The following is a 14550-nucleotide window of genomic DNA, read 5'->3' as shown; positions in this document are numbered from 1 at the left end:
CCGGGACACGGATTTTGCTGCAAGGGTGCATGCTGTGACCCTGACCTTCAAGGTTTAGCGACCCAAATGTGTGCGAGCGACACATCGTCTCAATATGGTGATCAATTTCTGTGAAATATTTTTAAAAAATCCGACTTCAAATTAATGAAGTTAATGGACCCGGGACACGATTTTTCTGCCAGGGGTCCATTGCTGTGAACCTTGACCTTCAAGGTTTTAGCCGACCCAAATGTTTGCACGCGAACACATCTCGTCTCAATATGGTGATCATTTTCTTCTGTTGAGATATTTTTTAAAATCCCCTACTTCAAAATAATGAAAGTTATGGACCGGACACGATTTTGCCTGCCAAGGTCATGCTGTGACCTTGAGAACCTTGACCTTCAAAGGTAGCGACCCAAATTGTTGCGCCGCGGACACATTGTCTCAAATATGGTGATCATTTCTGTTGAGAAATTTTTATAAAATCCGACTTCAAATAATGAAGGAATTATGGACCGGGACACGGAATTTTGCTGCAAAGGTCAACATGCTGTGACCTTGACCTTCAAAGGGTAGCAACCCAAAATGTTCGCCGCGCGACACGTTCGTCGCTCAAATATTGGTTTGATCATTTTCTGTGATAATAGTTTTAAAATCCGGGAACTTCGAATAACAAAGGGTTTAGGGCCGGACACGAATTACGTTTACGTACGTAGTACTACGTACGTACGTTACGTACGGACGGACTGACGGACGGACGGACAACCCGACGACTATATGCTCCCCCGAAATTTTTCGGGGAGCATAAAAACGTAATTAAGTAATTAAGCGAGTGATTATATTGCATTTGGAGAGACCGTAATTAGGTAATTAAGCGAGTGATTACATTGCATTTGGAGAGACCGTAATTAAGTAATTAAGCGAGTGATTACATTGCATTTGGAGAGACCGTAATTAGGTAATTAAGCGAGAGACCTTGTCTAGTTGGAACTGTCAACGTATTTGTTGATCTAAAAAGTTAAACTTAAAAATTTCTGTAATATAACAATTAACAAGCCAGTCCTTAAAATCTTGAGATTTTCGACATTTTAGTCCTTTGGCTGATTAATATTTATTACGTTTTTAATATTAAGTACATTTAAGTAACGGAATGTAAACTAATATAGTCATACGACGAATTGTTTTAAAAAGGGGGAAGTAAATATTACATGTACTTATATCATTGGGTGATTGGCTTTATTTATGTCTAAACTATCATCTCAAGATATATTTCCAACGAAAAAGCCTCGAACGTGGGGCAGTGCTGCGATGGATTCCTCTATAACAATATAAAATGGCTTCACCAGTATAATATAAATGCATTCTGCAGCTACATTTGTTACAATCATGGAAAGGTAAAAATTAAACGGAACATTATATGTAAGTTAAAAAGTTATTAATATTGTAATTAAATGCCAACATAATACATGAGTGTGAGTTTAGGTGACATTTATTGAAAGTTCATCTTTGATTCTTTCATATATTTTTCTATTTTATTTCATTATATCCCCCTTGTGGCTGAGGGATTGTCTTTAAAGGGTTGACATTGAGGAATTGCAGCCACCATTGATCCAGGCGTTATCGTAAAAGACGACTTAATGGGTTCTAATTCCTGGAGTCTATGCATCTCTTAGCTCCAGCCTGCGGGGTGGTTATGATCGCTGGTGTTGGTTTAAGTTCGTATCACCCGAGGTTAGACAAAATCATCTTTCTGTTTCGGTGCCATATGACCTGAATTATGTTGGTGAAATCCAAAACCAAATTTCATTATGCAAATTATGTTCTGGTAAGGTCATATGGCATTGTTATTTCGGATGAAATGTGCGACTAAATATTTATTGATACAATGGATGCTGGGAGTTTCATGGATTCCTCATGGATTTCTTAAATGTTATCAAGTAATCAATCAACCATTGACACAGCTTAAATACTTAACTTGCCCCTTATTTGTTTATGCTGTCTTATCCCATGCAGCCATAAATATAAACAAACGGACAAAACGTTTTCATGATTATTTATGTAAAGAAATTAATAACGTGCACATTTAACGTTTAAATAAACAGAAAACTACTTAAAATACACGACAGCTGTTCCATCATAAAATATACATGAATATTAGAAGTGACAAGATATAAATTAGACTACAAGGCCAAACACAAGACAATTTTTGAATCACACAAATAATAAGAATATGCAGCAAATTCATAATTGATGTATTACTTTTGTATGGCTTTTGGTGTTATTATTCAAATGTTCGATGAAAACAAAAGAAAGAAAGAAAGAAAAAAAGAAAGAAAGAAAGAAATAGAAAAAGAAAGAAAAAGAAAGAAGAAAAAAGAAAGAAAGAAAGAAAGAAAGAAAGAAAGAAAGAAAGAAAGAAACATGTAAAACGTAGTATAAACGGTCATACAGCAATTAATGGCTAAAATAAGCTCTCATATAACCTGCCAAAGGTCATGAACTGTCTACTTAAATTGCTTTCAGTGGATTGCCCGTTTTCCAGATATTATACATGTATGCCTGCCGAGTGCCATATGAAAGCAGAAAAAAGGTTTCCCCGTACCTCACTTCAGTGTGGTTGTATTGTTCTGGTCCTTCGGGATCATTGAATAATGAAAATTGAATACCGCTTAAAAGACGGTGCTCGTGTGCATGAAAGATATTGTTCTTCTACATTTTCCCTCATGAACAGACTCAATATAACAAAGTCTGCCATTTTAACATTATACTGTTGTTTACAATGCTATGAGGGATCTTCCCCTTTCCTGATTTTTATATAATGTATTAATGGCACTATACAAGTGCCTTCCTTGATTAAGAATAAAGGTATTGACAAATTTTGAAGTTTGTATTATACATAATTTAAACGTCCGGATTATCCAACAAAATTCGACATTAAAAACGTAAAGTTTTACAAGGTAAATAATGATCAATTTATTGTTATATGTCAGCTTTTAAGGTGTCCCGCACATCATCTCGAAGTTATATTTTACTAGTCGTACCTGATTTTACTAGTCCTTAAGGATCATTGGCTCAAACACATTTAAAGTTGTAGATTTGAAATTGCTTCAGCAGGTGTCGGAGAGGGGGATTAATTGTATGTGTTTGCCAATACATCGACCTTAGTGAAATAAGGATATTTGTTTTCATTTCTTTCGACCGAACAGTTTGATTTTGAGACCTACATAAAAGAAACCATTGCATGCAATATATGTTACTTCATTTTACAAAGTTTTGCCACATATTCTTTAGAACTTGAAACAATGATAAGAGAAGTGTTTGTGATATAATTACATCACTAGTTTTTCCTTATATTACAACATCTCAAATAACAGCTTTATTATATTTTTCTTTCTAATACGCAAATGTATAAAAAGTTTTTGTGATATTTATCATTCGTTCGCCATCTTGACATGACAAGCTGGTCATGTTTATGGCTCAATATGCATGTAATTCTAAACTGGAAAAGAAAAATCTCTTATATATCACGTTAGTGTATGCGCACTTGCCTAACCCATAAGCACATATTGTATAATTGATATCGATTTGTATAAGGCTATGAAGACAATGAACAGATATATGCCTTTGTGTACGTGACATTTTAAACGTTTCTAACACGTACGAGTATACACCTCTGCGGAAACGTATACGGAAATAACCTATGATTTGTGTAAGCAAATACGGGTTTCTCTCTATCAGAACTTTTTATCTCGCCTCTCCTTAAATGACTTAAAATCAAGCAAAACAAAATAATATTTCTTTTAAATTATCTCATCTTTACTGAGTTTACACCTTAACAAGAGCTGTCACAGGAGACAGCGAAGCTCGACTAATAAAATACATAAAATACAGGACGCAGTAAGGAAGACAAAATTATAAAAATAAAATAAATTATGTATAATTATGTTTTAAGTTAAAGTAAAAAAAAAACAACATTGTTAACATAAATTCCAAGATCAAGGGAATAATTCTAGAAATAGTCACGCTAGCTAGAGTTATGAACCTTGTCACACAACATGTGTGTAATGATAAGAAATATATTGTTTAAAGTTTGAAGTACATACATTAAAACGTAAAGAGGTTTTATAATATTTCTTAAAAGAAAATCTTAATAGTTCAAAAAAGAGAATAAATCTGCTAAATATTGCTTCAAAGAGTTTTATGAACATTGTCACATAAAATGTAATTGATGATATATAATTTGATGTTTGAGTAGTTTACCTTTAAAACTAAAAAAAAAAAAAAATATAGTAAAAAAAAAAAAAAACGTTTTTTCTAGTAAAAAAATCTAAGTTTATGGGAGATAATTCTTGCAATATTGGTGCTAGAGTTATGTAACCTTGTCACATAACATGGTGGGTAATGATAAGGAACATAATATTTGAAATATGAAGTTGGTCCCTTAAGAAATAAATAAGTAACAGTAAACATATTTTTTTTTAGGAAAATTCTAAGTTCAAGGGGGCAGATATACTTTGAAAAATATTGTGCTAGAGTTATGAACCTTGTCACATAAGATGTGGATGATGATAAGGTACATATATTTGAAGTATGAAATTGATCCTTTTAGAAATAAAGAAGTAACAGTACAAATAGTAATTTTAAGGAACATGCTGTTGATGATAAGGAACATATATTTGAAGTTGATACCTTAAGAAATGACAAAGTTATAGTGAAAAATATTTTACTGCACCAAAACTTTAATCTGAAAGACGACGCCGGGGCGAGTAGGACAGCTCTCCATATACTTCGTATAGTCGAGCTAAAAACCAATTTAAATAAATACCATGCAATGATACTAATTACTTTGTACACAAACATATACCTTTCTTCTTTATGAGTAGACTTTTATGACAAAACTTCCATCAGTGATAGTGCTCCCATTGGAGTTATAATATGAAATGACAATAAAATGAATCTTGCAGGTAATGTTCCAGCCTCTTATCAGTCTATTTTTGTTATCAATTAGTCTAATGGATATAACTATACACTGCAAGTGGATCCACATTTCATTATACAACTTTTCTCGGGGCTGATTTATTTGTAGGCATGACATAGAGTTACAAATATTGTCACGAACTAAAATGCGAAGTTAACGTCATGAACAAAATTCATTCACTTCGGGTTTTCTGCACAATGCTGAAGACCATTATTGCCATGATAACCAAAATGCTGTACATAAAAATATCGTTATCAAAATGGTCAAACTTAACGAACGACAAAATAGTGTAGTCAAGAAAATGGAATGGAAAATTTTTGCTTTCTTTTGGTGACCGAAAGCATTTTAGCACGAATATTCGAAGAGCAGCAAGAGCTCTTATACTCACCACGCCGTCGCTGTCTCATTTTGGTTTAGTTTTTACGTGCAAGTTGGTAGCTCCAAAACTACTGAAGGGAATGGGTTGAAACTCTGTGATTATGTAACATGATGGGCACAGGTCCCATAACTCTGAGTTACCATTTTACAGAGTTATGCCCCATTTCCATGCCCCTGTCAAGCACTGAGAATAGTTGAGCGCGCTGTTTAAAACTGGTTTCTGCTATAATTGTGAAACGGGTTAAAGAAAAAAACAACAACAGACAAAGTCGACTTATATATTTAATATCAATTTGCATATATGCAACACAACAGCACATGGTGGTCAATATTTTGATTATTTTCTTGATATAAAAATATTTTCTCTAAAAAATATTCAGCAGTTAATATAATGTAGAACAGCAACATAAAACTATGAACCAGACACTTCAAAGTGAACACAAATATATTGTAATTCATCACATATACATGTATTATGTAAGTTATTAGAAAAAAAGACCAAAGAACAGTAAAAAAGACATTGTTTTAAGACCAGTCTGCAATAAAAAAATCAAACAGTTTTACATGACAACCTAGGAAAAGATAATATATTTAAGGACAATGTTGAGGGATAAACCTAGAAAAATAAGAATAAAAAATATAACAAGAGGGCCATGATGGCCCTGAGGTCGCTCACCTGTGTATAGGCCCCCGGAGCGGGGCCAGTTTAAACCCCAGGGCTTTTATTTGAACAAACTTGGAAGACACCAATTAGAAGATGTTACATGATGTTAAGTTTTTACTACACACATATAATGAAAAACAATGACCTCTGCTTTCCCCCCACCCCCGTGAGGGCCAATTTTAACCCCAGGGCTTTTATTTGAACAAACTTGGTAGACACCCACAAGAAGATGTTTCATGCTAAACATCTAACCTCTAACTCATTGGGTTTTTTAAAAGAAGATTTTTCAAGTTTTTACTATACACATATAGTTAAAAACAATGACACCTCTGGGGCGGGGCCAGTTTTGACCCTAGGGCTTTTATTTGAACAAACTTTGTAGACACTTACTAGAAGATGTTTCATGCTTAAAATCTAAGCTCTAGCTATTTGGGTTTTTTCAAGTTTTTGCCATAAACATATAAGGAAAATCAATGACCCCTGGGGCAGGGCCAATTTTGATCCCATGGCTTTTATTTGAACAAACTTTATAGACACTCACTAGAAAATGTTTCATGCTTTATATCTAAACTCTAGCTATTTGGGTTTTTTCAAAGAAGATTTTTTAAGTTTTTCCTATACACACATAAGGAAAATCAATGACCCCCAGGGCGGGGCCAATTTTGACCCCAGGGCTTTTATTTGAACAAACTTGGTAGACACCCATTAGAACATGTTTCATGCTAAATATCTTAGCTCTAGCTCTTCGGGTTCTTTAAAAGAAGATTTTTTAAGTTTTTACTATATGCATATAGGGAAAATCAATGACCCCCTGGGGCAGGGCCAATTTTGACCCCAGGGCTTTTATTTGAACAAACTTTGTAGACACTCATTAGAAGATGTTTCATGCTAAATATCTTAGCTCTAGCTCTTTGGGTTCTTTAAAAGAAGATTTTTTAAGTTTTTACTATATGCATATATGGAAAATCAATGACCCCTGGGGCGGGGCCAATTTTGACCCCAGGGCTTTTATTTGAACAAACTTGGTAGACACTCTCTAGAAGATGTTTTCTGCCAAATATCTAAGCTCTAGCTCTTTGGGTTTTTTAAAAGAAGATATTTAAAGCTTTTTCTTTCGGTTGCCATGGAAACCAGAGTTCTGCATGGAATTAAATTCTTTGAACAATTTTTAAAGGTGACCACCAAAGGAACATTCCTGTGAAGTTTGGATGAAATTGGCTTAGTGGTTTATGAGGAGATGTTATTTAAACTAAAAGTTTACGGACGGACGCCGGACGGACGAACGCCAGACGAAAAGCGATCACAAAAGCTCACCCTGTCACTTTGTGACAGGTGAGCTAAAAACCAATCTTTTTAAGATGCTGACCTAGGAAATGTAAGTACATTAAAGACAGTCTTAAAAGAACAACTTACAAAAAGGTTGAAAAAGTACAATGTGACACACCTTAAATTCTAGATAAACAAGTAATCTTTATGTAAAGAGGTAAGGTATAATGCCTCTAATTGGTAATTTTAGTTATAGTTTTTACATTGGCAAAGAATGAAAATTTTAAAAAGTGCACAAAATTTTCTAAACTTTACATGATAAAAGATAATCATGATTGAGAAAAAATGATGAGCAAAAAAGTGATCACCATCCTAGAGTTTTAGTTACAAGTATCTGTCCCTGAAAGTGAGTTTCATTTTGCTTTCATTGTTTTTTAAATTTTCTTACACTCCCTTAAACCACAGGCGGCAGTATCAGTGTTTGGACACCCCACCCCTATCTGCCCCTGGACCCCTACTACAACCCTGAAAAAAAATTCAACACTCTAAGGCTTACTATAAGGTACCAAATACAAAACCACCGATGAAATTATATAAAAAAAAAAAATTTCCACTATCAAAATTATAGTTATAGAAAGGTGTAAAGCCTACTATATGTCCATTTGCCAAACAATGTGGAACACGGGAAATCGTCGTTTCGGCGACTGAGGCGCATTCCGGCGGGATTTCGCTGCATCATTCATTTACATCAATAAAAAGAACTTGAATTCCACAGCTTACTTAATTCAAGTCCAATGAATATCAATATTCTATCGATTTTTTCTATTTCACGGTAATTTTTGACTTGTCGTTGCCATTTTGGATTCTGATACCTGTGTGTTATACGCGATCTGATTGGACGTCCAATTTGGCTCGTCCAATCAGATCGCGTATTTCAACCCAGGTATCAGACTGCAAAATGGCTACGACAATTAAAAAAATACCGTGAAACAGAAAAAATCGGAATGATAGTGATATTCGTTGGACTTGAATTACATAAACTGAGGAATTCTAGTTCTTTTTATTAATGTTAATGAATAATGCAGCGAAATCCCGCCGGAATGCGCCTCAGTCGCCGAAACGACGATTTCCCGTGTTCCACATTGTTTGGCAAATGGACATATAGTAGGCTTTACACCTTTCTATAACTATAATTTTGATAGTGGAAAATTTTTTTTTTATATATAATTTCATCGGTGGTTTTGTATTTGGTACCTTATAGTAAGCCTTAGAGTGTTGAATTTTTTTTCAGGGTTGTAGTAGGGGTCCAGGGGCAGATAGGGGTGGGGTGTCCAAACACTGATACTGCCGCCTGTGCCTTAAACTATATTATACAGTATACAGTTTAACTGCCTAACATATTTCATGTGTCCCTTATTAAGGGAAAGCTAAATATAACCTCAATGTTTATAAGTATTACTGTAGGAATAGCAGATAAACACAAAAACAGATACATGTATTGTCAAATTTCTGACACAACATATTGATTTTTTATAACATATCAATACAAAAAAATATCTAATCTATAAAATAATCAGACATAAACTGTTGTGTTTTTTCCTAAATACAAAATCTTAAATACAGTCGGTATACTTTGTATGTAGCATCTTTTATAACCTATCAAAGTATAATATATGACTAATTCCTAATTTGCATGACTTTTCTCGTTAATTAGTTAATCAAAGTGTTTACAATGGTTTATTACAGCTCCCAGCCTTTAAATAAGTGAACAAGTAGATAATTAATCTTCAGAATCTTTAGTATAATATATGACTGAATTTGTAATTTATAAAATCTTAAATTTATCCAGTTACCAAGAAAGTAAGGGCTTTTCCTGCAAACTTCAATAAATTAATGTAACCAAGTGCCTTGGGCAACATTAAATCACAAAAGCTTTTCTTATTCCTTACTTAATTAATATCTTAAATGGAATTTTCTGTCTTTCAATCTGGTCAAAACCATTCATCATATTAAAAGAAAATTTCAAAATATGTAAAATGTATATAGACTGGATAGCAAAAAGTGCAGACCATTTTTTGACAGCACTGACACCTCTGCCACTGATAAAGTATTTGTTTTCATACACTGTATTTATATAAAAAATACCTTGAGTATCCTCTATTTACCTTATTTAATCTAAAAACTATAAAAATTTAGCCAATGGTATAGCATACTCATAGTGTCCAAGGTGGACCAGAATGGTTTACTGGTTGTTATGCTCCTGGAACTTTACCTTTCACATTTAGATTACATAAAAAAACATGCAAAAAGTTACTCAATAAAATAGTGCATATTAGTCATATAAAACATATACATTATCACAGTGAAAAATTAAGGAGACAATAAAATCCCTATCCCATTATATAAATCACACAATAATACATTCTAAACTGAAGTAAAACACACAAAATAAATAATCTAATTATCTTTGATCTTAGCTACTCAAATACTGTTCCTAATAAGCACTAAAATAAACTCCCAATTTTATTTATAACCTAAAATACAACAAATAATGATATCAGCTTTAAAGCATATACTTTCCTATTAGACAGACTGTAAGTAAGGGTCCTATTTTGTATTATAAGACTGACTGTTTATAAGTCGGGGTTCCTATTTTGTATTATAACATTGACTTTTTTTATGTCGGGGTCCCTATTTTGTATTATAAGACTGACTGTTTATAAGTCGGGTCCCTATTTTGTATTTTAAGACTGACTGTTTATAAGTCGGGTCCCTATTATGTATTTTAAGACTGACTGTTTATAAGTCAGGGTTCCTATTTTGTATTATAAGACTGACAGTTTATAAGTCAGGGTCCCCATTTTGTATTATAAGACTGACTGTTTATAAGTCAGGGTTCCTATTTTGTATTATAAGACTGACAGTTTATAAGTCAGGGTCCCCATTTTGTATTATAAGACTGACTGTTTATAAGTCAGGGTTCCTATTTTGTATTATAAGACTTGCTGTTTATAAGTCAGGGTCCCTATTTTGTATTATAAGACTGACTGTTTATAAGTCAGGGTTCCTATTTTGTATTATAAGACTGACTGTTTATAAGTCAGGGTCCCTATTTTGTATTATAAGACTGACTGTTTATAAGTCAGGGTCCCTATTTTGTATTATAAGACTGACTGTTTATAAGTCAGGGTCCCCATTTTGTATTATAAGACTGACTGTTTATAAGTCAGGGTTCCTATTTTGTATTATAAGACTGACTGTTTATAAGTCAGGGTTCCCATTTTGTATTTTAAGACTGACTGTTTATAAGTCAGGGTTCCCATTTTGTATTATAAGACTGACTGTTTATAAGTCAGGGTCCCTATTTTGTATTTTAAGACTGACTGTTTATAAGTCAGGGTTCCTATTTTGTATTTTAAGACTGACTGTTTATAAGTCAGGGTCCCTATTTTGTATTATAAGACTGACTGTTTATAAGTCAGGGTTCCTATTTTGTATTATAAGACTGGCTGTTTATAAGTCAGGGTCCCTATTTTGTATTATAAGACTGACTGTTTATAAGTCAGGGTTCCTATTTTGTATTATAAGACTGACTGTTTATAAGTCGGGTCCCTATTTTGTATTTTAAGACTGACTGTTTATAAGTCGGGTCCCTATTATGTATTTTAAGACTGACTGTTTATAAGTCAGGGTTCCTATTTTGTATTATAAGACTGACAGTTTATAAGTCAGGGTCCCCATTTTGTATTATAAGACTGACTGTTTATAAGTCAGGGTTCCTATTTTGTATTATAAGACTGACAGTTTATAAGTCAGGGTCCCCATTTTGTATTATAAGACTGACTGTTTATAAGTCAGGGTTCCTATTTTGTATTATAAGACTTGCTGTTTATAAGTCAGGGTCCCTATTTTGTATTATAAGACTGACTGTTTATAAGTCAGGGTTCCCATTTTGTATTTTAAGACTGACTGTTTATAAGTCAGGGTTCCCATTTTGTATTATAAGACTGACTGTTTATAAGTCAGGGTCCCTATTTTGTATTTTAAAGACTGACTGTTTATAAGTCAGGGTTCCTATTTTGTATTTTAAGACTGACTGTTTATAAGTCAGGGTCCCTATTTTGTATTATAAGACTGACTGTTTATAAGTCAGGGTTCCTATTTTGTATTATAAGACTGGCTGTTTATAAGTCAGGGTCCCTATTTTGTATTATAAGACTGACTGTTTATAAGTCAGGGTTCCTATTTTGTATTATAAGACTGACTGTTTATAAGTCGGGTCCCTATTTTGTATTTTAAGACTGACTGTTTATAAGTCGGGTCCCTATTATGTATTTTAAGACTGACTGTTTATAAGTCAGGGTTCCTATTTTGTATTATAAGACTGACAGTTTATAAGTCAGGGTCCCCATTTTGTATTATAAGACTGACTGTTTATAAGTCAGGGTTCCTATTTTGTATTATAAGACTTGCTGTTTATAAGTCAGGGTCCCTATTTTGTATTATAAGACTGACTGTTTATAAGTCAGGGTCCCTATTTTGTATTATAAGACTGACTGTTTATAAGTCAGGGTCCCTATTTTGTATTATAAGACTGACTGTTTATAAGTCAGGGTCCCTATTTTGTATTTTAAGACTGACTGTTTATAAGTCAGGGTTCCTATTTTGTATTTTAAGACTGACTGTTTATAAGTCAGGGTTCCTATTTTGTATTATAAGACTGACTGTTTATAAGTCAGGGTTCCTATTTTGTATTTTAAGACTGACTGTTTATAAGTCAGGGTTCCTATTTTGTTAAACACCTCTAATTATCTGACATCACTTGTTTTATTTTAGAATTTCAGCCATAAAATAGAAGGTAAAAAAAAAAACACCGAAAAAAATTGCAAATCATCAACAAGTTTAAATTTAGCAACAACACAAGAAATGGAAAACAGATTTAGGAATTTTTCAAAATTTTGTTAAAATTGTGAGAATGAAAACTTGTATGAGTGAGAAATGTATGTATATAAAATTCATATAATAAATGAACAGCAAAACATAAATAAAAACAAGATGGAATGTAAAGTAAAAGTCAGTTAAAATCTATACAAAATATTTGAAATAAACATATGAACATCAAAACACTTCAACAAAATAAACAACCTTCATATTACATGTATTATATATATTGCCAATTTAGAAGACATACATGTACATATGAACAGAACAAAAAAGATGGTGGAACTGTTATGACACTGTATTCAACATGTTAAACTTCTATTTTTTTTGCTACATTTGTATTGTGGAAAAAACATGCATTTATTTAAAAAAAAATATCTAAATATATAAATAATTAAAACAATAAATAAAACTTAAAACTAATAAATTTTGTTTTTATAAATGACATGTATATATATTTCTCTGTTTTTCTTCACATCAAAAGCACAGAAGAGCAGCTTTTTGATAGTGGTACATTTTTCACTTTTCAAAAAAGTAATTCTAGAATATTTTGTAAACAAGTACAATAGCATGATAAAGTGAAAAATAGAATGAATGAAATATAAAACAGCAATAAAACCAATTCTTTGACATGTAAAGAATATACCATAATAATGTCCAATAAAATAGTAAGGATCAAATATAAAATTGTTAAATGTTTTTCATTCTTTTACATTGCTTATTATTGCAATGCCCTCAAAATGCTGTTTTATAATTTCCTGAGATACAATATCTTTTCTGGTAAGTAGATTTTAAAAGTCTTACAAAAAGTAATCATAATTTTATAAATAATTTATTACATGCTATTATTTCAGTCTATGTAAGAAATCAGCATCTATTCAGATCTGCATTTATTATATACATGTATTATAAATGGTTTAACCTTCAACTGAATTTGTCAAAAGTGTGAACAGTAATAGGTATTCAAAAATAAGATATATTGAGCCATGTCATGACAAAACCAACATAATGGATTCGCGACCAGCATGGACCCACACCAGCCTGCGCATCTGCGCAGTCTGATCAGGATCCATGCTGTTTGCTTACCAACCCTTTTACAAGTAAAGAAACTGATAGCCAACAGCATGGATCCTGATCAGACTGCGCGGATGCGCAGGCTGGTCTGGATCCATGCTGGTCGCAAATGCACTATGTTGGTTTTGTCATGACGCGGCTCATATATTTATTAAGATTTAGATGTAACAATGTACATGTAAATAGGTATGAGAATATGCAGTGGAATGTATGAATCTCAATGGAATGGCAAGATGACATCAGGTTTAAATCTGAGATCCTTTGTTTTTATAAAGCTTATACATCACTTCACAATAGGGGCTGTATTTTTGTATAGAACAGTGAAATATAAACAGTATCACTAATAATTGTACCAATCACTGTGAAATCTCCTATTGCATTTTTTTTCATGAAAATGGTATATCACTTACTTTGAAAGGAAAAAATTTGTATGTTAATACATGAAATTCGTAACTTTTTTGTGACATTTAAGCAAGGGGGCGTGTGGATGTTGTACTTTTTCATAATCCCTCATGTACAGACTCAATCAAACTGAGTCTGCAAGTTTCATGTTATTTTTGCTGTTTACCATGCTTCTGAGGGATCACTTTTTAAAGAAATTTATATGTCATTATCAATTACAAACAAACAGCAGTTATTTTGTTACACTGTATGTTTGTAACATCAACTTTCATTACATTATTTATAGAAATGGCTGATGCAAATTTACATATTTTTTAAAATTTTAATATTTTTTTATTTTGATGGTAGGAATTACATTTTGCAGTGTTATAAATTTGATATAAAGAATTTTGACAGGTTATATGACCGCATATAAACAGTCGTCTGCTAAATAAATATAAACTAGTGGCTATATTTACTGTGTTCATATCAGGTCATTTAACCTGTCAAAAAACCTTTAATATCTATAAATATCATCAATAATTCGCTACATATGCAAGTCTGCACTATATCAAGATGGTTACAGCTTTGTACTTTAAAGCTGCATGCCTCCAGATGAGACATATACTTCAAGAAAATCAAACTTGAGAAAAATGTACTAATATTTTAAGAAATAAGATTCAATATTTAAGTAATAATTTACATGTTATGTGCCATTAATGTCTGACTTTGCAGTATTTATCCCCATATTTCTACTGCATTACTTATGCAGTAAGGGCTATTTTTGAATATTTTGACATCTTGTTGGTAAATCATGTGGTTTGAAGATGCTGTTTGCAATGTACAGATTTTTTTTTGTTCACATCACAATACTTTACTGTTAATA

Source organism: Ruditapes philippinarum, unplaced genomic scaffold, assembly GCF_026571515.1.
Source record: "Ruditapes philippinarum isolate M1 unplaced genomic scaffold, ASM2657151v2 ctg411_1_1_1_1, whole genome shotgun sequence".
NCBI lineage: Eukaryota > Metazoa > Mollusca > Bivalvia > Venerida > Veneridae > Ruditapes > Ruditapes philippinarum.
The sequence above is the reverse complement of the archived record's forward strand: the minus strand, read 5'-3'. Positions refer to the sequence as shown.